Raw genomic sequence first — 23958 nt, 5'->3', positions numbered from 1 at the left:
CCTCCACCCTTAAACAAACTGAAAGGGATCTTCCTCTTCAATTAAAAACAAAACAAAGCAAAAACAAAACAAAACAAAACAAAACAAAAAAACCTTTGAATTTCTTCTTTAGCCATACAAAATTCTACATTGTTCCACACTTATGTGTATACAAAGTATATACCCAATTCTCCACTCCAAATAGATTATAAGCTGCTTGAAATCAGGATGCCCTTTTTTCACCTTGAACAAATATGCTATTATTGAATTGAATTAAAACAAAACATTGTTTTAATGGCCACTTTTCATAGTGAACTTAATTTTTGCTCTCATCTTCTAAAAATGTTTCAGTAATTTGTTACATAAAACAAGAATGAGAGAGGGAAGAAATGTTGAGAAGGAGAGAGAGAGCGAGAGGGAAAGAGTGAAAGGGAAAGGGGGGGAGAAAGAGAGAGAGAGAGAATTTTAATAAGAGATAGAAAGTTTCTTTGAAAGATTCTCATTCTACTTATTGCTTTCCTGATTGAATACTAACATTTTCCTCTTAAAAAAGTGATATCAACAATGACAATTACCCTTAATATAATGGATCTCATTTCCTGGCTACATACTTACTTTTCACACCTCATAATGTTTCCACTTCATATCCACCTTAAATTGAAAATCTGTCAACAGGTAGATTTTTTGATATTCATATTTGTTTCTCAAATTCTTCCCTTTGAAAATGCATTGAACCAAGGGAAGGCTATTGATAATTCAAAAATAATGGGCCCGAACAAACGCATATTTTCAGTCTTTAATTTTTTTTTTGCTACCTTCATTTACCAAAAGTTTTCAAATATACTGAGAAAAGCATTCCTCATCTTGTCAAGTTTTCACATGATTGTTCCTCACTCATCTCTTTTTCTTCTATACGGTTGCTGTTTCTGCTTCATTTCTATTTAAGCAAAGGGCCAGTCAGTCAAGTGTGCATAATCTGATCCAGGGTTTGGCTTTCTGTGGTCCTCATCTGCAAAGGGTATCATTTCAGGGTTTGTGAACATGCTTGAGATCACCTTTAGCCATCTAATTTTCAGTTAGAAACAAATTATTTCTTAGGGATGACTTGTCTTCCTAACTGAGATTAGGAGACATGCTTTGACAACTTTGGCACTATTCTATTAAAACACACACACACAAACACATTCCCATAAAGGGATAAATACATACATATACACTCTTCCTAGACAAATGGGTGATTTCAGGGACTTAGTCTAATTTAATTGTTTGACAGTAAGTTATTCGTTCTAGCGAAAGGCTAATAAGAACTCACTTATTAAAGCAGATCCTTGCATTCTTAACTATAAGGTCACTTTTAGATCATCATTTTTGTTTGTATAAGTCCCTTTTATCCTATAGAGCAAGAAATCATATCATTGTGACATGTTAAAATATATTTAGCCTAAAATAATTTAATAGATTTCAAGAATTCCTTGTGCTATATCAGCAGATACACGTGTGCAAATTGAGATCGGACAAAGTAAATGCCCTTTATTGCTCTAAAGATCAATGACTGATTTGGAAAACTCAGAAATCATTAAGGTTAGTAGAACAGAAACTTAGAGATCTTTGGATATAGAATCACACAAAATAATTTACAAATGGGGGGATCCCAAACACAATAGCAAGCAATTTATCATGAAAGATGGCATTGGTTTTTTCATTCTTTTTCAATAGGATCTAAGACACACAAAATATTTACAAAAATTGACAGGGGAAAAATGATATGGACAACAATCCAATAGTTAGATTTTGAACTACTTTGAGGTGAGGTACAGTCTTCTGACTTTTCTTTTTCTTTCTATTCCCAGCTTTACCATAGTGATGAGCACATAGAGGTACTTAATGAATATTTTTTGACTGACTAGTTAGGATGACCAATTTGAATAAAATTAGCAATAAAAGTACCTTCTTCCTGTCCCAAATTACTTGAGTAGAATCTACCCAAAAGCCTTTGACTATTGTAGTATGGCAGGAAATTTGTAAATTAGAAAATCATTTTCTTTCAAAATTAAAATAATCACAAGAGTGAATGTGATTAGCAAGGCATCTCATCTGCAGAGTTGTGGCTTTGGGGATCATGTTGAGACAATTTCTTAAATAACTGAAGCTACAATGCTTGACTCAGAAGGGGGAATGTTTGCAACTTGTACAATGCAGCAAAGGGTAACTATGGAAGAATGTTAGGAAACAATTAGTGGTATGGTTGTTTTTAAGACAATCTCTGTGATTGGCCAACATGGAAAAAGTGGCCACTCTTCAACTCTCCCTTTTGGTGGATTACAATCAATCTTGAAGTCAAGCCACAGTCACTATTTAGAAGACCACCAACACAGAAAATAAAGGAGTGGCTTTGAGATGAGAAAAATGTGGGTTCCAGACCTATCTCTGACAGATGCTGTCTATGTGACTGGAGCAAGTGCCTTAACCTCTTAGTACCCTAGGCATCTCTCCATGTCTACAACTTATAGAACAGCTGTGTATTTGCATTTATAAACACAATACACATTTAGAGAGAACAGTGGGAAGAGAGAAAGCAAAAATGTACATAAAATATACAATCACCAATTTTTATGCCCCATCTGAGAATCTATCCAGACATTCTACATTTTTCTATCCAGCTGGAAGAGCTTTAGCACAATGTAACTCTTTTCATAGACTGTTATTTTTCCTCCCTTACCACCCCCACCGTGTGAACATATTGTTGGCCAAATAACTATAGCACCCTGTCCTGACAAATTTTAAATGTTTCATATCTTTTACTCAAGATAAAACAAAACCATGTGATTCAAGAAAAATATGAAAATGTAATAAACAAATTATTTAAACCAAATTGATTTGAAAGCGCATGCCTGGCTGGGGCCACTGTGGTATGGGAGAAAAAACAGACTAGGTCCTTGCCCTCAAGTGGTTTCTAATCTTTTACTTCAACTACTAATAATAGAGTGATTCATTCAGATTTCAATTCTAAGAACTTTGTGTGTGTGTGTGTGTGTGTGTGTGTGTGTGAGAGAGACAGAGAGAGACAAAGAGAGACAAAGAGAGAGACAGAAAGACAGAGAGACAGAGACAGAGAGAGACAGAGAGAGAGAGAGAGAGAGGGGGAGAGAGAGAGAGAGAGAGAGAGAGAGAGAGAGAGAGAGAGAGAGAGAGAGAGAGTACTTCGTTACTTCATCCATTAATCTCCTTGTCTAGGTTTCAAAGCAGACCTACCTCTCACCAAATTTAAACAACAAATTTAAACAAATTTAAATCAATATTTGTGCCACCCTATGTTTTGTGATAATCAGAATTTTAGCTTATAAATTCTCTTAGAGTCTAGGTAACGTGAAAAAGAAATCCCACCCTCCCACGCATTTTTTTTTTCGGGTTAGAAAAATAACACTCACTGTGTCCATGTTTTCTTCACTTTTGTTATGAGACTAATGCTACAAAAGTATTACTCATATACCATAAGATTGAAAAAGCAATGACAACAACAAAATAGAATACAAAGGGAAAATTTAATTAAAAAAATCAACAAGACTGAGACTTTAAGCAAAGTGTTCTCACCACTACATTTGAATATCATGTTTTCATTGTTAAAGAAACTAAATTGACTTCCAAGATATCATAATGAGAGTTACATTGGGAATATTTCTGCCAAATCACCCTGGTAGTATCTCAAGGTTGTTTTTCTTTTTTTTTTAATGAGTCAGAATCATATAATTTCAAGTGTGATGGGACTTTTTGAGGGCATCTGCTGTAATTCTCAATAAAACATGCTTCAAAAGTAGTCATTCACTCTTTGATTAAAGAACTCCAGTGAAAAGGACCATGTTCTTTCCTAAGGAAACCCATTCTACTTTAATATAATTCAATCTTTAAGGAAGTGTTTCCATGCTTTAAACCTTAATAGACCTCTCTTTAACTTGTATTCAACTGAATTGGATCTCACAATTATAACTTTGAATTGAATAATTTATAATAATCCAGTCAGTAAAACAAAGTATAATAGGATTTATAGCTGGAAAATGATAACAGAATAGCCTATTTTACTGAAAATGAAAAAAAATGATTGAAGGGAAAACAAGAAATCTCTGTACAGTAGAAGGATAAACTCATGTATGTAATCTAATATTAAAAACTGAGGAGAAAATTTGGGCAAGATTTATAAGAGAGGGAAGCACAATTATTATTATAGAAATATAGTACATGCTGGACTCACGGATGGAAAATATGGATAATATTTCTTTAAACAGTTAACAAACTAGCACACAGAGGGGATTTAATTAGCTGGAGGTCAATTCCTTGTAAAAGTGAAACATCAGAAAAAATACTTGATTTTCTAATAATTTATTTCTTACCAACTAGAAGCAATAAAATGGAAATTATGGTTGCTTGAGGAACATCATAGAAAACTAAACCAAAACAAAAATTTTCCAATGGGCAAGTAAGTTGTATTTTGTATTTTTTTATTGAATAAACTCATCAGTGTGGGAAATAGCACCTGCTAACCTCCTCAAATAATTTCCAATACTGTGAATATGATTTAAATCAGTAAAAGCAGAATGGAAACATTGTAGGTGGAGGCAGTCATTATCAGGATACCTGTTGAGGCCCAGACTTTCCTGACTACCAAAAATAGAACATCTTGCAATTATTGAAGTAAAGGGAAAAGAGTATGGTTAAACATGCTTTAAGAAGATTAATTTGGCAGATGATTGCTGAATAGACTGGAATGAGGAGAGATTCACATTGTTTTTGCAATAATATAGGTGTGAAGCAAGGAGGGCTTGTACCAATGTGTTGGCAGGGTCAGAAGAGAGAAGGGGGTATATATTTATGAATGTAAATTTTTTGAGACTTGGCAACAGTTTGGTGTAGGCTGGTGAGAGTGAGGAGTTGAGCAAGACACTTATGTTTTGAGCCTAGGTGACTGGAAGGATGGTGATGTCCTCAGCAATAACCAGGAGTTTCAGGATGGGGAAGACTTTGGGGAAAAGAAATTGAGTTTAGTTTTGGGCATGCTTAGTTTAAGATGTCTACGGGACATGCAGTTTGCAATGTCCAGTTGTTAGTTGGAGATGAAAGTCTGGAGGTTAGGAGACAGGAGAGGGCTGGATAAGTCGGTCTGAGAATTATCAGCATAGAGATGATAATTGAATCCCTTGAAGCTCATGAAATCACCAAGCGAAATAGTGTAGAGGAAGAAAAGAAGATCCAGGACAGAGTCCTGGGAGAGACCTGTGGTCAGCATACATGATCTGGTAACAAAGATCCAGCAAAGGGGACTGAAAAGAATAAGGTAGGAGAAGAATAAGGGTAAAGTAGTTTTGTAGAAACTGAGAGAATAATGTATAAGTGAGAAGGTAATCAACAGTGTGAATAGCTAAAGTGAGATCAAAAAGAATAAGGATTGAGAAAAGATTTGTCAGTTAAGACATTACTTGAATTTTTACTGTTAGGAGGAAGAAGAGAAACTTCTAAAGAAAAAAATACAATTTTACAGGGAGTTCCCTAAGAAGCTCACCTCCCCCACTCTGACAAATGTAAAGGATACAATGATGGCATATAACAATAGGTGAATAAAAATAAAATATTGGTATCACAAGCACTGAAGCATGTTGAGTAATGTCAAAAAAAATTCCAACCCTCTCAAAAAAACCCAAAATGATCATAAAAGGAATATGATGAGCAAATGAGATTAAAAAAAAACCAGTGTGGTATAGTGTTAAAAAGATAGATAAAACATGACTTCTCAACTGCTCTCATTACCCATTTTCTTTAATAAAGAAGAATGACCTTCAAACTGGCCATAGTAGAATGAACATTGCCAAGAGAAGTTTGAGGCCCCAGATAATAGGAAGGATAAAAATAAGCCACCTAGATCCCATAAATGGATTCATATCTTGACTGAAACAACCCTATTTAATGATTCAGAAAGAATCTGAGGGTGTAAATGCAGTGCCATCTTTAAGAAATCATTGTTAATGTCCTTGAAAGATAAGAATGGATGGATGCAGGGCTGATTTTTATAAAGGAGAAGGAGAGAAGTTAGATTCTAGCAACTATATAAAATTGAAATTTATAATAATCTGGTAAACACTATGCTATTCTCTCACAAAATTATCAAAGGAACTGTTAGATATGAGAGGCAGTATAGTGCAGTAGAAACAGTTTCGAATTGAGAGTCCAGGACTTAAAATCCAATCTCAAATAGTTCATACCTAGGAAACATTGAGTAAGTAAAACTCTGGGCCTCAGATTCTTCACCTTTTACATGAGAGGTTTGACTAGGTCAGGGCTTGTTAAATTTTTTCCACTTGGGACCTCTTTTCCTTTTTGGCAGCCTTTGTTGGTATTGCATGGCCTGTGGGCATGCACAGTGCAAATTGCACATGCTTTGTGTTCAGAACCAAGGCTATAGTGAAGTTGAGTGATGCAGCAAGGGTAAGTGCTGATAGAAACACCTCAGATTCATTGTACATTTGATTTTGAATTAATTTTTGGTTGTTACATGTTCAGGAACCTTTACTATTGCCAAATTTTTCACATCCCCTTACGGGGTCACAACACGCAGTTTAAGAAGCACTGGACTAGATGACCTGTGAAGTCTCTAAATCTATTTTCCTATAATCCTAAATGGCATTTTTAAAAAATAATTTATTCTATAAAAAAGTGATCCAATATTAGATGGCATGTTTCATATAAGTCATTTTTGACTAACTTTATTCTTTTAATTATTTTGGATAGAGTTAATAAACTGACATATTAAGGGAATAGTATAGATAGCAATAAATAGATAGATAGCCAGACAGAGATAGCTACACATTTAAATGTTAATTATCAATATCTATCTCCATATATATTTTTCAATTTTCTTGGGAGATATTCATGTATTAAATGTGTAATAGTAGGGTTATGAAATGTTAACCAATTATTGTTGATTAATTGAAAACATTTCATTTTAGAGGAATTTATCTGAAAAGGATGAGGGGATTTCAGTTGCCCACAAACTCAATTTTACTCACACCAGCTAATGCTACTGCAAGCTTTGTTAATTGGAATAGATTATCCAGATCAAGAAAAGCAGTAGTTCCACAGAACTCTATGCTAATAAAATCCCATCTCATAGTGAACCTATGTTCTGAATTTTAAGGACCATATTGGCAAACTAGTGTCTCAAGGTGGATGATAAGAATGAAGAAGACTTTGAAAATTATGTGATTTGAGAAATACCTGAAATTTACAATATTTAATCTGAATAAGAGAACATTTATGAAAAAATGATAACTAAATATTTTAGGAGCTTTTTTTTTTGTTTGGTGAGACATCTGGGGTTAAGTGACTTGCCCAGAGTCACATAGCTAAGGAATATTGTGTGTCTGAGGTCAATTTGAACTCAGGTCCTCGTGATTCCAAAGCCAGTGCTCTATCCACTGCGGCAACTAGCTGCCCCAGGAGCTTTCTTTTAAAAGAGACAGTAGACTCATTTGATATCATTTCAGAGGACAGAAAGGGTAGAAATGGGTAGCGGTTAGAGAGAGATTTTGGTTCGATATACTGGAAGAATTTTTAAATAATGAAATCTCCATAGTGAAATGGGTCAGTTTGAAAAGCAATGACCACACTGTTACTAAAAATTTTCTGAGAAGAAGCTGAATGATCATCAGCCAGGAATATTTTAAAAGGGATCCTACTTTAGGAGGAAGGTTGAATTACATGACCTCTATTCATCTGTTCAAGTATAATATTCTTTATTCTTTGCCAGAATGTAGCATAGAAGGTGGTTACCATATTAAGAACCATAAAAATATGGTTAAAATCTATAAATGTCTCACAGAGAGAGGGAGATTCAAATTATGTTAAAATATTTCATGTTTTGAAGTCTATTATAGGACAATAAATGACAAGTAGGCAATCAGAGTACACTATTATTTTAATTATGACTTTAGAATTCTAGAAAACTGACTGAAATACTACTTTGGTGAAATTCTGAAGCTATATGGACAAGATTCACACAGGACACATAGAAATGGTAGGATTCTCAAATTCTTCATTGGAGAAACTTCTAATCAACCAAAACAGAATTATAGAATCAAATAATTTGAGGGTTTAATGGGACCACAGTGGTCATCTAGTCCAAACCTCCACCATAAGTCTTTTGCATGTTGTAATAAACCAAGACATGGTTGTTTCATCTTTGCTGGAAGACCCCAGGAAGGGGAGCCTACCATTTCTCAAGGAATCCTCTTCTATTTTTATACAGCTCTATTTTGGGAAGGTTGTTTATTTATTTTTGGTCAAAATGAAGTCTAATTTTTTTTGTAACTTCCAACTGTTGTTCCTTTAATTAATTCTCAAATAACATGTACAAGGTCCCTCAACCATATGGATTGTCAGTTTCTGGACACTTTCCAGCTTATCAATATTTTTCTTAATCTATGGAGTGCAAAATTAGGTGCAAAATGCCAGATGAAGTCAAACAAAGAGTATAATTGTATTATTCCTCTGTATTTCTGGAAGCTGTGCCTCTCTTATTGTAATCACATACAATATTCGTTCCCTCTCCCCTTCCACTTTGGTTATCATATAATATTGCTGCCCCATATCGGACTTGAAATCCACTAAGATATTGAGGCTTTTTTTTTAAGAAACACTTTTGTCAAACTGCGTCACTTCCTCACCCACACTTTCTTGTAATTTTCAAGCTGACTTTTTTGGGGGGAGTAAGTAGAAGACTTTACTTTTATCCACTTTGTATTTATTAGCTGCAAACTAGTGCTAAAGCCTATTAAGATTCTTGGGCATGTTTACGTTTTCATCTTGTGTGAGCTATATACCTCCTCGCTCTGTGTCATCTACAAACTTATTGAGCATGTCATTATGTTTTTATCCAAAGTATTGATTATATTAAAATATATTGTTATTTTTTAGAAAAGCATTGTTTCAGCAATCATATTTGCCAGTTCTTCTAGTATCAGATGTAGTTCCTTTGAACCAAATGACTTGAATTCATCAGTAGCAGTCAGCACTACTATGTCCTTTCTTATCTTAGCTAACTCCCCTTTGTGATTTTCTTTCATTTCCATTAAAAACTCATTCTCCTGTGCAGAGCAAATAGAAACAAACAAACAAAAAAAAGAATTAAGCACCTCTGACTTCTTTCTTGTCAGCTATCACTACTCCCATATACTTGAATTTCTTTCTCCTTATTTAATTCTCTTCTTCTCCCCTAACATAATGAAAACAAAAACAATAACATAAACAATCATTTTTGTTGGGAATTTTCATTACCAACTTCAGGTCTTCCAGAGTATTATCTGAACAGGACTTTTCCTTCTTCTCATATTCATTCTCTATTACCTTGTCCTGCTTTTATCATCTGTGAATTTCTCTTTATAAAATCTAAATTGGTTGGTGAATTCCCCATGGATCTTTAGACAAATTTCATTTTTTGCTCCTCAGTTTATTTTCCTTTCTCCCTATGCAGAATTTCATTCCTGAGTATATCTGAATGCTCTTAACCTGCCTTGTCCTGTGATCCTACTTTTTTTCCCCCTGAACCCTTTGAAATTTACATCCCCTAAATCTTAGTTGCATGTCAGACTATATCTAGATTTCTTCTCCTTCTCTATCACAAACTCTATGAAGAAATAATTCACTTCCTCCTAGGGTTCTAATCATTTCTACCCCAGTAACGAGTTCTCCCCTATTGATGTGCATAATATCTAAAATAAAATTTTCTCTCATTGGTCTATCTATCTTTTTTGTTGTTGTTGTTGTTTTTGTTTGTTTTTTAGACAATTGGGGTTAAGTGACTTGCCCAGGGTCACACAGCTTGTAAATGTCAAGTGTTTGGTCTGAGACCGGATTTGAACTCAGGTCCTCCTGACTTCAGGGACAGTGCTCTATCCACTGTGCCACCTAGCTGCCCTGGTCTATCTATCTTTTGAAGGATAAAATGACTACTATGCTAAATCAAGAAATTAAAATCCACTCGATTTTTTTTTATACTTGTACATGTTGGGGGTGGGGTTTACAGGAAACGTGGATAATTAACTTCCCTCATCATTGCTATATCATGTCCCTCTGGTAAATTTTTATACGTTCCTGAACTCACCTATTTTCTTGTTGTATGTAAGTTGCTTATAGTATACCTTACTGATAAAATTAATCTTATTTCTCCATCCATTGACCTTTATCCAAGCATTCTCCCTTTTTGCTTCAGGAACAATTCATTTTCCCTATGAACCTGAAGTGTGAAGAAGCATTCTTTGAGTCCCTTTACTTTATCACCCAGATCAATTTAACCACAGAATTATTTGAGAATTTCATACTTGAGTAAGAATAGATGTTTTGAAAGGCACCTCAATTTACTGAACATTTATTGTTTACTAAGGATATGACAAAAACTAGACTACCCTTCCCTTGAGTTACTAGGCACTTTGTTTTATGTTTATATAGTGTGTATCAGAATAAAATGTTAAAAGTTACACTGGGAAAGCATTTCAGCTTGATGTTTGGAAAATGGGATAGGTTTTTTCTTTGTTATTAGTTTTTAGAAATCAGAAAGAAACCTGTGAAACTATTATTAATATAAAAAATAAGTTTGAATGATATTTTTATCGTGAATTCTAAGAGTTCTCAACATGATAGTAGGACTGACTGAATTTATTTGAAATACAAATACTGTGGCATATTATAATTAATGATGATGAACAGTGATTAGTAATAATAATAATAAGCCACAATGTCACGGATAGTATAATCACCTCCCTTCCTCCTAGGTGTAATGACAACGTCTCTTTTTCTATCTCCTTTCTCCTTGACCTGCCTCTACCATGGCAAATTGGAGTTTCCCTAGAGGGGGTGTAGCTGCCATATTCTTAGGTAACCTCTAGAGGTAACTCTTGTGGGTGATTATTACTACTAGTATAATACCTTGTAAGCCCCAAATAAGTGTATTCTCCACTAATAAGTCAGATATTAATATTCAAATAAGCCAAAATATTTTGCTGAGAAAGCAAATGTTATTTACATAGCATTCCATTCATGTCCCTATAGTACGCTTACTGAATAATGTATAGTATTTATGGAATAAGTAGAGGAAAACCTCAAATCCTGGGGTGGTAAGTTTATATTTCAGGAATACATGTTACCAGCATACCATGCTGTGCTGAACTGATCTTAACTAAGCATGGCATCTCAATTGGTGGAGTCAATATAGTTGTGCTGGTTCTCTGCTGCTCAAATGTTATGCAGTTCCTACTCTCAGCTAGACTTTATCCTCAATAACAACTGTAGTATCCATCATTTTTGACTTTATTTGATGTTTGTTTGATGCTATCAGATAATGTACAATTATAATATGTTCAGAAAAGTCATTTTTTTATCTGCAGATTGGCTAAGACCTCTCCAACTCTGATCATTTTCTAAGATTCTTCTTCTCCAACTCTCAGCAACAACAGTATAAAATAGATAAATATTTTCTATCTTCTCTTTTCCTTTACCTCTCTCATGCTCCTCAAAAAACAAATGGTGATAGAAAGCATAATATGTAGTCTTTAATTCTAAGCTATTCATTTATAAATAATTATGTAACTGTCCTTTAGTTTAATATACACATCAGCAACTGTTTTAGTCAGATTACTTAAATAGACATACTACAGACAAGTGAACTTCACAGATAAACCATCCTTACATTAATATTGCCAACTCAATCCACATAGTTTTTTTCAATTTAAAAAGTGCTTTATATATGTTAAATTATTGGTTCCTTATAATAGTAGGTGCTACAATTATTATGAATTTAAAGGTAAAAAACTTAAGCTCAGAGGTTCAAAATATTTACATATCATACAATGTTAACAGCAAAGACATATTTGATAGGAGTGGTAGATGAAGTGCGAAACAAAGTTCCTTTTAGGACCTTTACAATATAAATGGGATGATTAAGGAACATGAAACTCTGCTTCCCTTTCAGTAATCCAGTAAGGGGCACTAGGATATGAATGAAGAAAGCTTCCAAAGGGAAAAAAAAAACATCAAAACTAAAATCTTTAAAAAAGAAAAAAATAATAACATTCTTACCTACAGATGTATGTATATGGGTGTGTATGAGAGAGAAATGCAGAACTTGAGAGAAAGAGATACAGACAGAAACACACACACACACAGAGCATTTTAGAAAGACAAAATGAAGTCAAAATATAGTTAAGAAAAACAGATGAATAAAAGACTACATTAATGGAATCAAGGGGATATATGAAGAAAGAAAAGGTTAAGTAGAATGAAGACAGATCCAAGAGGAAACTTCAAGTGTGTAAAAATAATGGGGTGGAGTGCTAAAGAGATAAAAAGGCAGGAAGATTTTTTAAAAAGGCATTATGCTAATAAGAACACTTGCTTTGGGATTGGACAGTTGAACCTCTATTCAAATTCACTGATTTCTCCTCTGTAAAACATAGAGTGGATGACATCTAAAGTTCTGCCTAGTTCAAAATCTTTTAACTTTCTTTGTGTCAATAAAACCAATTCAATTCAGTCAAAATAGGTGCATGAAATGTTTGAAATCTGGGTTATTAATGAAGGCATTTTATGTCTATATTCACCCCTAGTGAATTTTCACAATTGAGCTTTTCCAAGACATGAAATCAGAATTTTTGATAGAACTTTTAGCACAACTTCAAAAACAAAAAAAAAAAAAAAAAAAAAAGCTTGGCTTTGACTCATTAATCACTCAGTAGCCCAAGCCCAAGGAAAGACTAAGGAGAAAGCTCTATCTCTTGAAAGAAAAAAAATAAAAAATAAAAGAGATGCAAAGTAATTAGCTTTGATTTCTTTTCACATTTCTACTTCTTCTTGCCCCAAATTCCTTAATTCCTTAATCTCTCTCTTTCTTTTTCTCTCTTTTGCTCCCTCCCTCTCTCTCTCTCTTTCTCTCTGTCTCTGTCTGTCTGTCTGTCTGTGTGTGTCTCTCTCTATATATATGTGTTTATATATATATATACATATATATGTATATATATGTGTTTATATATATATACATATATATGTATATATATATATATATGAATACATTTAAATGAGTCATTCTACAAACAAGGTTCAAAGTCCTTTACAATTTTCATGTGTCTGCACAAAAAACATGCAGGGACAAATTCCAGCTAATAATTTACTTCAGTTCACATTCAATTAAATCAATTCATGGCAAGGAAATAAGGAATCACTGTACAGATTATTTAACCAACCCATTACAATCTATAGTGCTTGCACCTGGATCAATTTAAAAACTGCACTCACAATCTTACTCCCCCACCAACCCCACCCCCTTTTGCCACCCTGTAGCAATGCCTGTTACCCAGAACTATTTGGAGATTAAACAGGTTGTATATAAAAATCTCCATTTGGGGGGTGTGGAGGTGGGGAAGGAAGAGTTAATTCAACCATTATGCCTGTGGCAGAAATAATTCTCACCTTGTCCCCTCCAACTCTACTTATGTACCTCTATTCAAACAAACATAAACAAACACACATATCAAATGGTGTTCTAGATATTTGCAATGTGAAACAAAGGTTCTTCCAGCTCTCTTTATTTTATATAAGCTTCTCTACTTAGTCTCCACTCTAGGAAGGAGTTCACAAAATGTAATCTCATCATCATAGAGATTGATCCGACTTTGATATTCAACATGTTCTTGGTACTCTCAGCTGCCTTTTCCCTCCCTTTGGAAGGAGGGAGAGTAAAACGACAAACTCCTCCCAAAGCTTTCCTTTAGAGAGAACTCAAAACTTTCCAACTAAGTTCTTCAGTTTTCACGAACTGCTCTGCTTGATTGTGCACTTTCCATGCAACCTTATGGAATGGATACAGGAGATATTATCGATAAGTTTGTTGAGACTACTGGAATTTGAGTGGCTTATTCAATGTCACATGGTTAGTAAATGGTAGATTCAAGATTTAAATGCATGACAATGACCATATACATATATTTTTCAAATATCTTAAGGAAAATTACATGTGTTAGATTAGAATAGATTTTTTTTTTAGTGAGGCAATTGGTGTTAAGTGACTTACCCAGAGTAATAGATTTCTAAAGGCTGTCAATTTTGATTTTGATGCTAATTTAAATAATGGACTTTTGGATCCTTTCAAATTGAAACCATTTTTGACATTTAATCTTCATTTAACCTCATTTATGTAAACCTTAAGAAAAAATGGAAATAGGGTAAAAATAATGATATATTCTCTATAGTTACACATTCTTTTTCAAAAAGCCAAAAATGTACTCAGCAACAGCAAGTTAGCAGTTATATATCACTTTAAGGTTTGCAAAATTATCTAATTTTAACCTCAACTCACGGAGGTAACTGCTATTATTATTCCCCATTTTACAGATGAGGGAACTGATATACATAAAGATTAATTGACTTTCCCAGGATCCCACATCTAATGAGTCTCTAAGATCAAATATGAACCTAGGTCTTCATGATTCCAGGTCCAGAATTCTATCTTTTATGCCACCTTATAACTTACATAGAGTAAAATAGCCTGTTAGGTTGTAAGAAATCTTAGAGGTCAGTCCCTTAATTTAATAGATTCAGAAACTGAGATCCCAAGAAGCTAAGTCACAGTTAATGATGGAGCTGAACTTTAACTTGGGTCTTTAAGCCCTCATCTAGTATTCTTCACAATAAAATTCACAGGTATAATACACAGTTTGATCTCACCTGAGATCAAACATACCAATACTTACCTCATCATCCTACCTGTTAAAATTAACATATGCCATTAAAAAGAGTTTTTATAGATATTATTTGTTTGGAAAAAGTAAAACAATAGTGAAAATATAGGTGATTTTTCTTCTTAATAAGTAATTCTTAAAGGAAATATCAGTTACTGGCCTGAAATTTGATAAGCTGGTAAATATAGAGTAGAAGTTTAAATCACACCATAGGACACTATATGTATCATCTTGGAAAAATGGCTTAACCTGTCTGGGTAGCTTTAGTTACCTCATCTATAAAATGAGGGGATCTGACTTTATACTTTCTGTTGTCCCTGCTGATATGGATCTCTCATTCCATGTGCCATAATAAGTCATGATACTAATTACACAATAGAATAGTGATCTTTAAAAATTAATTCAGGCCAAAATTAACTCCAAGGAATGGACTCGAAAGAAGGATTTTGGTCTGAAAGTACCTTTACAAAATTCTTTTTAAGCAAAAATATTTTAAATATCAGAAAATGGTTTTATATATATATATATATATATATGCACATACTTATGCATATACAACCATTTTATGATATTTATATCTATATATGCACATATTTGTATATGCTATATATGTGCACATAAGAGATAAATATATACTATATTTTTATATATGCAGATATGTCTATAAATAATGTTTATGAGTTATATATCTCATAAACTAGATGTATCTACACACATACACATGTATGTATATTATGTATATATGTATGTGTATATATACACACATTTATAGTTTCCCTTTCTATCCTAAGAATGAATGTGTGAATATACATGTGTGTATACATACATATAAACACATGTATATATATATGTGTGTGTGTGTGTATGTTTATAGTAATACAAACACACACATATGCCATTCTGACATTCATTCTTAGGATATAAAGAGAAATTATAAACATCTACAATTAAACAGAGCATTATATGTCAAATTCTATTAAGCTATTATGAACATCCTTCAAAATTTTATTACCAAGCATTAATTTATTAAAAATTCATAAATTTGACTGATAAAGAGAAAATCTAATCAATATAGGGAACTTGAAAAGACCAATTTAAAGAGATACTGTTTTGCTTTAAAAAAAATTAATGTCCCAATGTACCATATTTCTATTGATTTTTTTCATTCTTGGAGAAAATATATATGTACAGATAAACATTAAAGCAATCTATCTCAGATGTATCTTTTGTGTAATTTCAACTGTCATTCTCTCAAACAATAAAGTGGGGCAAATAGGAACCTAAGAAATTCTTTCATTGTTGCAAGATGATTTATCTATTTATAAAGGAATTTTCATCACAATCATTTTGGATGTCACCTCACCTACATCCACATACATGATAAAAGGTCACAATGATGCAACAAGTTATAACCCATTTTTTAAAAGATCTCCAAGGTAGTGGAGTATAAAATGATTGACTAAAATGAGGTTCAGCACATTAATCAGAAATAAAGAAATTGCCCAAACATCTCATAAAATTGATTTCTGATTGAAGAATTATTTGGAAAATTCTCCTTCTGTCATTTTAACAAGGTAACCTATGAAAGTTGCATTTTTAGAGCTGTATTCATGACTTGTAACCAAACTGCTTCTGAAAAAAAAGGATTTGATGTATCTTCCTAAGCTAAGAAACTTGTAAAATGGTACCAATAAAATTAAATCAGATTTTAGGGAGGAGCAGTTAAATGAAGGAAAGTAATGGATAGAGCAGACATTCAATTAGCTTGGGTAAGCTTCTGTAATTGAGCAATGCTTCAGCTTAACATTTCTTGGAAGCTAAGGTCAAAAGACAAGCATGAAGTTACCTTTTTCAATTGTGTAAAAATATCAAAATACATATCAAAGTATTGGTGGCTTAAGAAAATCAAGGGAGAACTCAAAACTTTTAGTAATCATTTTAGAAAGTGCTGTTTGATTTGGAATCTGATTTGCCCATTAGAGCAAGGGAAGGGGAATTATTTGAAATAAGACTTGAAAGGTAAGCTATGTGCCACTCAATTGATTTACTAATCCATTTATAACAATATTTGAATCATGGATCACAAATTGAGGTTTTCCAGTGCAGGGGGAGAAGTACATCAATCCAAGGCAGGCACTTCGACTTGAGGATAATTCTAATTATTAGGATATCTGCCCCTCCATCCTTACATCAAGTCTAAATTTGCCTCTTTGTTACTTCCACTTATTGCTCCTAGTTTTTCCCTTCAGAACCATGGGAAACAAATTGTATCCATCTTTCACATGATAAACTTTCAAATAATTTTTAAATTGTTTTCCTTTCCAACTCTCTCCCAGTTGGGCATTGTCTCTTCTCCAGGCTAAATATGATGATGATGATGATGATGATGATGATGATGGTGATGATGATGATGAGGATGATGATGATGATTTTACATAGCACTTCTGTGCTAGGCACTGAGCTAGGGATGTTACAATTATTATCTCATTTGATCCTCACACCAGCCCCAGAAGGTATATGCTATTATTATCCTCACTTAACAGATGAGGCAAAAGTGGCAAATGGGGATGAAGTGGCTTGTACAGAGTTACACAGCTAGTAAGTTCCTGAAGCTTGATTTGAACTCAACTCTTCTTGACTCCAGGAACAGTGCTCATATGGAACCACCTCGTTGTCCAAGTTCCCTGGTATACTATATACAATTTTTGGTATAGTGTCATATCCAATCTCCTTAACTATTCTGATTTCTTTTCTCTGAACACTCTCCAGTTTATTGTAATTGCACATATTTTCAATTTTTTACTTGCCCCTGTCTTTTCTAGGTTTCCTTAAGAAAAGTCATTAATCTCATGGATCTATCTATTGCAATAGTGTTTAGCAATACAGATTAGATTCAGATGATTTCATAGATTTGTGGAGAAGACATGTTAACAATCATGAAGAAACCCATCTGTAGAGAGTTTATTATTTCTAATATGTATTCCCACTTTTGAGAATATAATGTGTAAAAGATACATTCCCTTTCTCTAGGAGCTTACAAAGAGTCAGGAAAATGTTTGCTTTTTCCATTATTAATTGCATTCCTCTACATGCTTCCCTTTAATTCTTCTATATAATAAAACTCAAATAATGGGTCTGGGTTATTTGTTTGTTTTGCCCCCCCCCCCATTTTAGCCTGAGATTTTTTTGTCAGTCTGTTGAAATCTATGGACCCCTTCTGAAAATAGTTTTAAATATATAAAAATTATAGGAATATAAAAGGAAACCACTAATACTAAAATACAGATATGTTTGTATGCGTATGCGTATGTACATAGATATACATATATACATCTATATCTATATCTACATATATCTACCTATGTCTATATCTAACTATCTGTATATAATGTTTTAAATCATGGACCACAAGCTAAGAACTTCTAGATCAGATGAACATCGGGCTGTTGAAAAAATGTGGCTTCTGGATGTTTAAAAATGAATCTGAATCCAACAAGGATTGGTAAGAAATTAAGACAGTGGTTCTTAAAGGTGTGCTTTGGCATGGGAGTGTGCCAAAAATTTCTGTCAATTGTACCATAAATTGTATAGAAATTACAACATGCAATTTCTTTCCTTGTTTTGCAATTATTTGTTTAATATTTTATTTTCCAAATTATGTGTAAAAGTATTTTTATCATTCATTTCTTTAAATTGTTAATTCTAAATTCTCTATATCCCTCTCTCCTATATTTGAAAAAAAAACAAGCAATTAGACATAGGTTATACATGGGTATATATAAAAACATATTTCCATATTAGTCATGTTGTGAAAGAAAACAGATTAAAAAAAAGAAATTTTTTTTAAAATTATACTTCAATCTCCATGCAGATTCCACCAGTTCTTTCTCTGGAGGTGGGTAGCATTTTTTCATCATAAGTCCTTAGGAATTATCTTGGATAATTGTATTGCTGAGAATGACTGTCATTCATTGCTGATCATCATACAATACTATTACTGTGTACAGTGTTCTCCTGGTTCTGCTCACTTCACTTCACATCAGTTCCTGTAAGTTTTTCCAGGTTTTTCTGAGACTATACTGCTTGTCGTTTCTTATAGCACAATAGTATTCCATCATAATCACACACCACAACTTGGTCAACTATTCCCCAATTGATGGGTATCCCTTCAATTTCTAATTCTTTGCCATGACAAAGAGCTGCTACTAATATTTTGTATATATAGGTCCTGTTTACTTTTTTTCATCTCTTTGGGATACGGACCTAGTAGTGTTATTGCTAGGTCAAAGTGTATGCATGGTTTTTAGCCCTTTGGGCATAGTTCCAAATAGTTCTAAAGAATGTTTGAATCAGTTCATAACTCCTCCCACAGTACATTTGTGTCTCAATTTCCCCATGTGCCTCCAACATTTGTTATTTTCTTTTTCTCTCATATTAGTCAATCTGATAGGTATGGGATAGTATCACAAAGATGTTTTAATTTGTGTTTCTCTAATCAATCATAATTTAGATCTTTTTTTCCATGTGACTGTAGATAGATTCTATTACTTTGTCTGAAAACTGCCTGTTCATATCCTTTGACCATTTATTTTTCATTAATTAATTAATTAATTTTTAGTTTTCAACATTCACTTCCACAAGATTTTTGAGTTCCAAATTTTCTCCCCATCTCTCCCATCCCACCACCCTAAGATGGTGTGCTTTCTAAATACCCCTTCTTTGATGGTTTGTCAATTGGGGAATGACTTTTTTAAAATAAATTTGACTCCTCTATATATTTGAAAAATTAGGACTTTATCAGAGATACAAGCTGTATTTTTTCACAGTTATGATTACAGACTGTATTTCCTTCCGTTCTTTTTTCTATTTATCCCCTATTTATCCTTCTCTCTCTCTCTCTCTCTCTCTCTCTCTCTCTCTCTCTCTCTCTCTCTTTCTGTCTCTCTCCTTTCACTATGGCCACTCTCAAAAGTATTTCATACCACCTCCCCCAATCTGCCCTCCCTTCTATCAGCTCCCCCTTCTCTTATGCCCTTCCCCTCCTACTTTTCTGCAGGATAAGATAAATTTATATACCCATGTGAGTGAGTTATTCCCTCTTTTACCTAATTCCAATGAGAGTAAGGTTCAAGTGCTCCCACCTAATTCTCTTCTGTTCTGCTCTACTGTAAAAGCTCTTTGGTGTCTCTTTTATGTGACAACCCCTCCCTCTTTATCCCAGTGCATTCCTCTTTCTCACCCCTTAATTTCATTTTTTAGATAACATGGTATCATGTTTAATTCATATGTATGTTCTCTGTGTATATTCTTTCTAACTGCACAAATAATGAGAAGGTTCTTAGAAGTTACAAGGATCATTTTCTGATGTAGGAATTTAAACAGTTTGACCTTATTAAATGTCTTATTATTTCTCTTTCCTGTTTACTTTTTTAGGTTTCTCTTGAGTTTCGTATTTAAAAGTCATTTTTTCAGCTTACTTTTTTTTTTCATCAGGCATACATGAAAGTCTTCTGTTTCATTGAATATTCATTTTTCCCCTGAAAGATTATACTCAGTTTTGCTGGGTAATTGATTCTTGGTTGCACTTCTAACTCTGTTGCCCTCCAGAATATCATATTCCATGTCCTCCGATCTTTAATGCAGAAGCTGCTAAATCTTGTGTTATCCTGATCGTGGTGACTCAATACTTGAATTACTTCTTCCGGTTGCTAGCAATATTTTCTCCTTGACCTGGGAGCTCTGGGACTTGGCTACAATATTCCTGGGAGGTTTAATTTTGGGATCTCTTTCAGGAGTTGATTGGTGGATTTTGTAAATTTCTATTTTATCCTCTTTTTCTAGAATATCAGATCGGTTTTTCTTTATAATTTCTTGAAAGATGATGTGCAGGCTCTTTTTAATCATAGCTTTCAGGTAGTCCAATAATTCTTGAATTATCTCTTTTGGAACTGTTTTCCAGGTTAGTTGTTGTTCCAATGAGATATTTCACATTTTCTTCTTTTTTTCTTTATTTTGATTTTGTTTTATTGCCTCTTGATGTCTTTTGGAGTCATTAGCTGGCAATTACCCAATTTTAATTTTTAGGGAACAATTTTCTTCATTGAGATTTTGTACCTCCTTTTCCATTTGGCTAATTATACTTTTTAAGGAGTTCTTTTGTTCAGTGAATTTTTGTATTTTTTTTTCCACTTGGCCAATTCTGCTTTTTAAGGCATTCTTCTCTTCATAGGAATTTTGTGTCCCTCTGGCCACTTCTATTTCTTTTTTAAGGTGTTATATGCTTCAATATTTTTGTGCCTCATTTACCAAGCTTTTGAAACTTCTTTCATGACTTCTTTTTATTTTGTTTTTCATCACTGTCATTTCCTTTCCCATTTTTTCCTCTACCTTTCTTACTTGATCTTTAAAATTCTTTTTGAGTTCTCTCAGGACCCAAGACCAATTCACATCATTTTCTTTGAGGCTTTGGATGTAGCAGTTTTTATTTTGCTGTCTTTTTCTGAGTTTGTGTTTTGATCTTCCCTGTCACTAAAGTAACTTTCTATGGAAAAGATCTTTTTCTTGTTGTTTTCTCAGCCTTTTTCTTGACTTTTAGCTTTCCATTAAAGTTGGGCTCTGCTCCTAGGGTAGAGGAGGCACTGTCCCAAGCTTCAGGTTTTTTTTTTGTGTAGCAGTTTTCCGAGCTAGTTCTGGAGGTCTGCAAGCTTTCATTTCTTCCAGAGTGGTAAGATCTAAGGAAAGTTGTGCTTACTATTCTCCTGCTCTGTTCTCTGGTCTGTGAGTGACCACAATCACCCTTTTTTACCTTGAAATTGTGGCCAGGGTCCCCTCTCCCCTGCAGCAATAAACTCTTGTGTGTTAGTTCTCTTTGCCATGGGATTTTGACCCAGGACTGGAACCTGAATCTGAGTAAGGGTAATACAAAAGAGTCCTGCACCCAGGGGCAGCAAAGGGACCCCTGCAATCTGGCCAGTTGTTCAACCCTCTTACTGTGTGTGGGCTGAAAGTTCTGAAAGCAGCCACTGGAGTCACTGATTCAGTCTTACCCAGTATCTGCTGCTTGGTTCCTGTGGCATGGCATGTACTAGCTCATCCTGCACTAGACTGTACTCCACTCTCACCCTGGTGTGACAGACCTTTCCTCCCAACCTTCTAGGTTGTCTTTGGCTGGAAAATTGTTTTCCCTTGTCCTTTTGTGGGTTCTGCTGCTTCAGAAATTTTTGATGTGTTATTTAACATTGTTTGGAGGTGATTTTGAGAGAACCCAAATGAGTCTTCAGCTTTTCTCTCATCTTGGCTCCACCTCCTCCACCTTGCAATTTCAAAAGCATGTATCTGTATCCCAGGAATTGTATGGGACTAATAATAAAAATTAAATATATTTGTCAAATTTTCCCATACTATATGATGCAGGGAAAACAAAACATAATAAATGCATGCAGAAATAAATAAAATAAAACAAAAAGGAACAAAACAAAAACAACTGTCCTGAGAAATTATCACATCCTTTAGTGAAAAAAAAGGTGTTTGATCCTTTTTTTTTTTAATTTTTGAGAGGTTTTTTGGTCACCAATATAAAAATGCATATTAACTGAAAGGCTGCAAATGTTTGCTACTCATAAAAACAATAAGATAAAAGAATTACTTAAACTCAGAATTTTAAATAAGTATCCTTATTTTAGTACTACCAATGATAAATTAAAACTTGATTCATTGAACTGAACTTTTCTTGTTTTTTTTTTTTCATCTAACCAAATCACAGAATGAATCTCAGGTTTGGAAGAGAACTCAGAAGCCACATAATACAATCTAGATTTGAATTTGTTACATTATACCCAATAAGTCATTATCTAGTCCTCTCTCAAAGATTGCAAACAATAGGAAAATCCCTGCTTCCTAAGGCAACCAATTCCACTCTTTAAGAGCTATGATCTTTAGGTAGTGTTTTCTTGATAATGAGCCAAAACCTACCTCTCTTCAGTTTCCATTACTCTTTTATTAACTTTATAATAAGAAATGAAGTTTGAGTGCATATTGTTTTAGCTCTGCATTTTATACTTGCTTATTCCTGAAAATATATAATGCCATGTTCATGATCTCTTTTGATGACAGGAAATAAATGAACAAAAGTGTATCAATACAACTTCCATTTACTTTATTACTTAGTATGGTCAAAAAATACGTTGAATTTTGCTTTGGTTTCCAATCCTCCTAGTTCCACAAGGTTTCTAGACCAAACACTTAAGCATTTAACTTTGCATTTAGTCATCTATAATGAGCATTTGAGAACTTAAATACTGGCATGAATACTAGTTGCCTCTTGTCTCATATAAATTATGGCCCTTGGTCAGTAGATGAATGGAAAATCTAAATGATCTAGTACATAAGGCAAGAATTCAAATGTGGTACCTTTTTTGGAGATTTTCAGGCTACTCATCATTTTCTTTTCCATTAATTTCCTGCTCTCCATATCACCACAGAGTACCACTATGCTATGACTTTTGATTCAACCTAGATACAGAATTCCCTAAATCTTGTCACTCTTTAAGCTTGTCACCAAATTATTTCTTCAATGTATCTTCAATAGATCTCGACTATCATTTTTTCTCCCTCTAAAACATAGCAAATATTCACTATGGAAAAAATTATATTTCCTCACCATTTATTGATTTTAAACAGATAAAATATCCCAGGAATTATATAACTATCTCATTTTATCTTTACTTGGATGGCTGCTACTACCATTTTAGTTGTTGTTCCTTTTCAACTAGTCCCATATTTATCTCACAGAAGATTTCTTATATATCAACTTATTTTTAAAAGTAGGAAAATCTAAACAGCTCTCTAAAAACTTGGCTTTTTGTTGCATTGGGGTCCAGAGAATAAATGAAAAAAGAACATTCTTTGAGTTAATTAATAAGTATTTATTAAGCATTTTCTATATTCCAGGCACTGCTATCAAGCATTCTACACACTATGTTAAATACTGGGGAAACAAATAAAAGCAAATAAATTGTCCTTCCTATCAAAAAGCATGAATTGTAATGAGGAAATAAAAATATGTAAGGGAGATAGATTTGGAAAAAGGAGGAAAAACAGGCAAAAGAGAGTTGGTGTTACAATGTAGATAGCATAGTTTGGAAATGACCTTGAAGTGTCATGATGACCTGGGTCTGGAAATGACAATGTGAAAACTCATTTTTAATGGCCT

At 33.6% G+C, this 23958-nt stretch overlaps 1 protein-coding gene across 1 annotated transcript in view; it reads right to left on the bottom strand.

Annotated features, from left to right (window-relative positions):
• The window catches only part of CSMD1 (CUB and Sushi multiple domains 1), a 2488924-nt gene that overhangs the window by 1894874 nt on the left and 570092 nt on the right, over positions 1 to 23958 (bottom strand). The window lies entirely within an intron of this gene.

The sequence above is a fragment of the Vombatus ursinus genome, unplaced genomic scaffold (genome assembly GCF_900497805.2).
Source record: "Vombatus ursinus unplaced genomic scaffold, bare-nosed wombat genome assembly UNPS02014841.1, whole genome shotgun sequence".
In the NCBI taxonomy this organism is placed as follows: Eukaryota; Metazoa; Chordata; class Mammalia; order Diprotodontia; family Vombatidae; genus Vombatus; species Vombatus ursinus.
The sequence above is the reverse complement of the archived record's forward strand: the minus strand, read 5'-3'. Positions and strand labels throughout refer to the sequence as shown.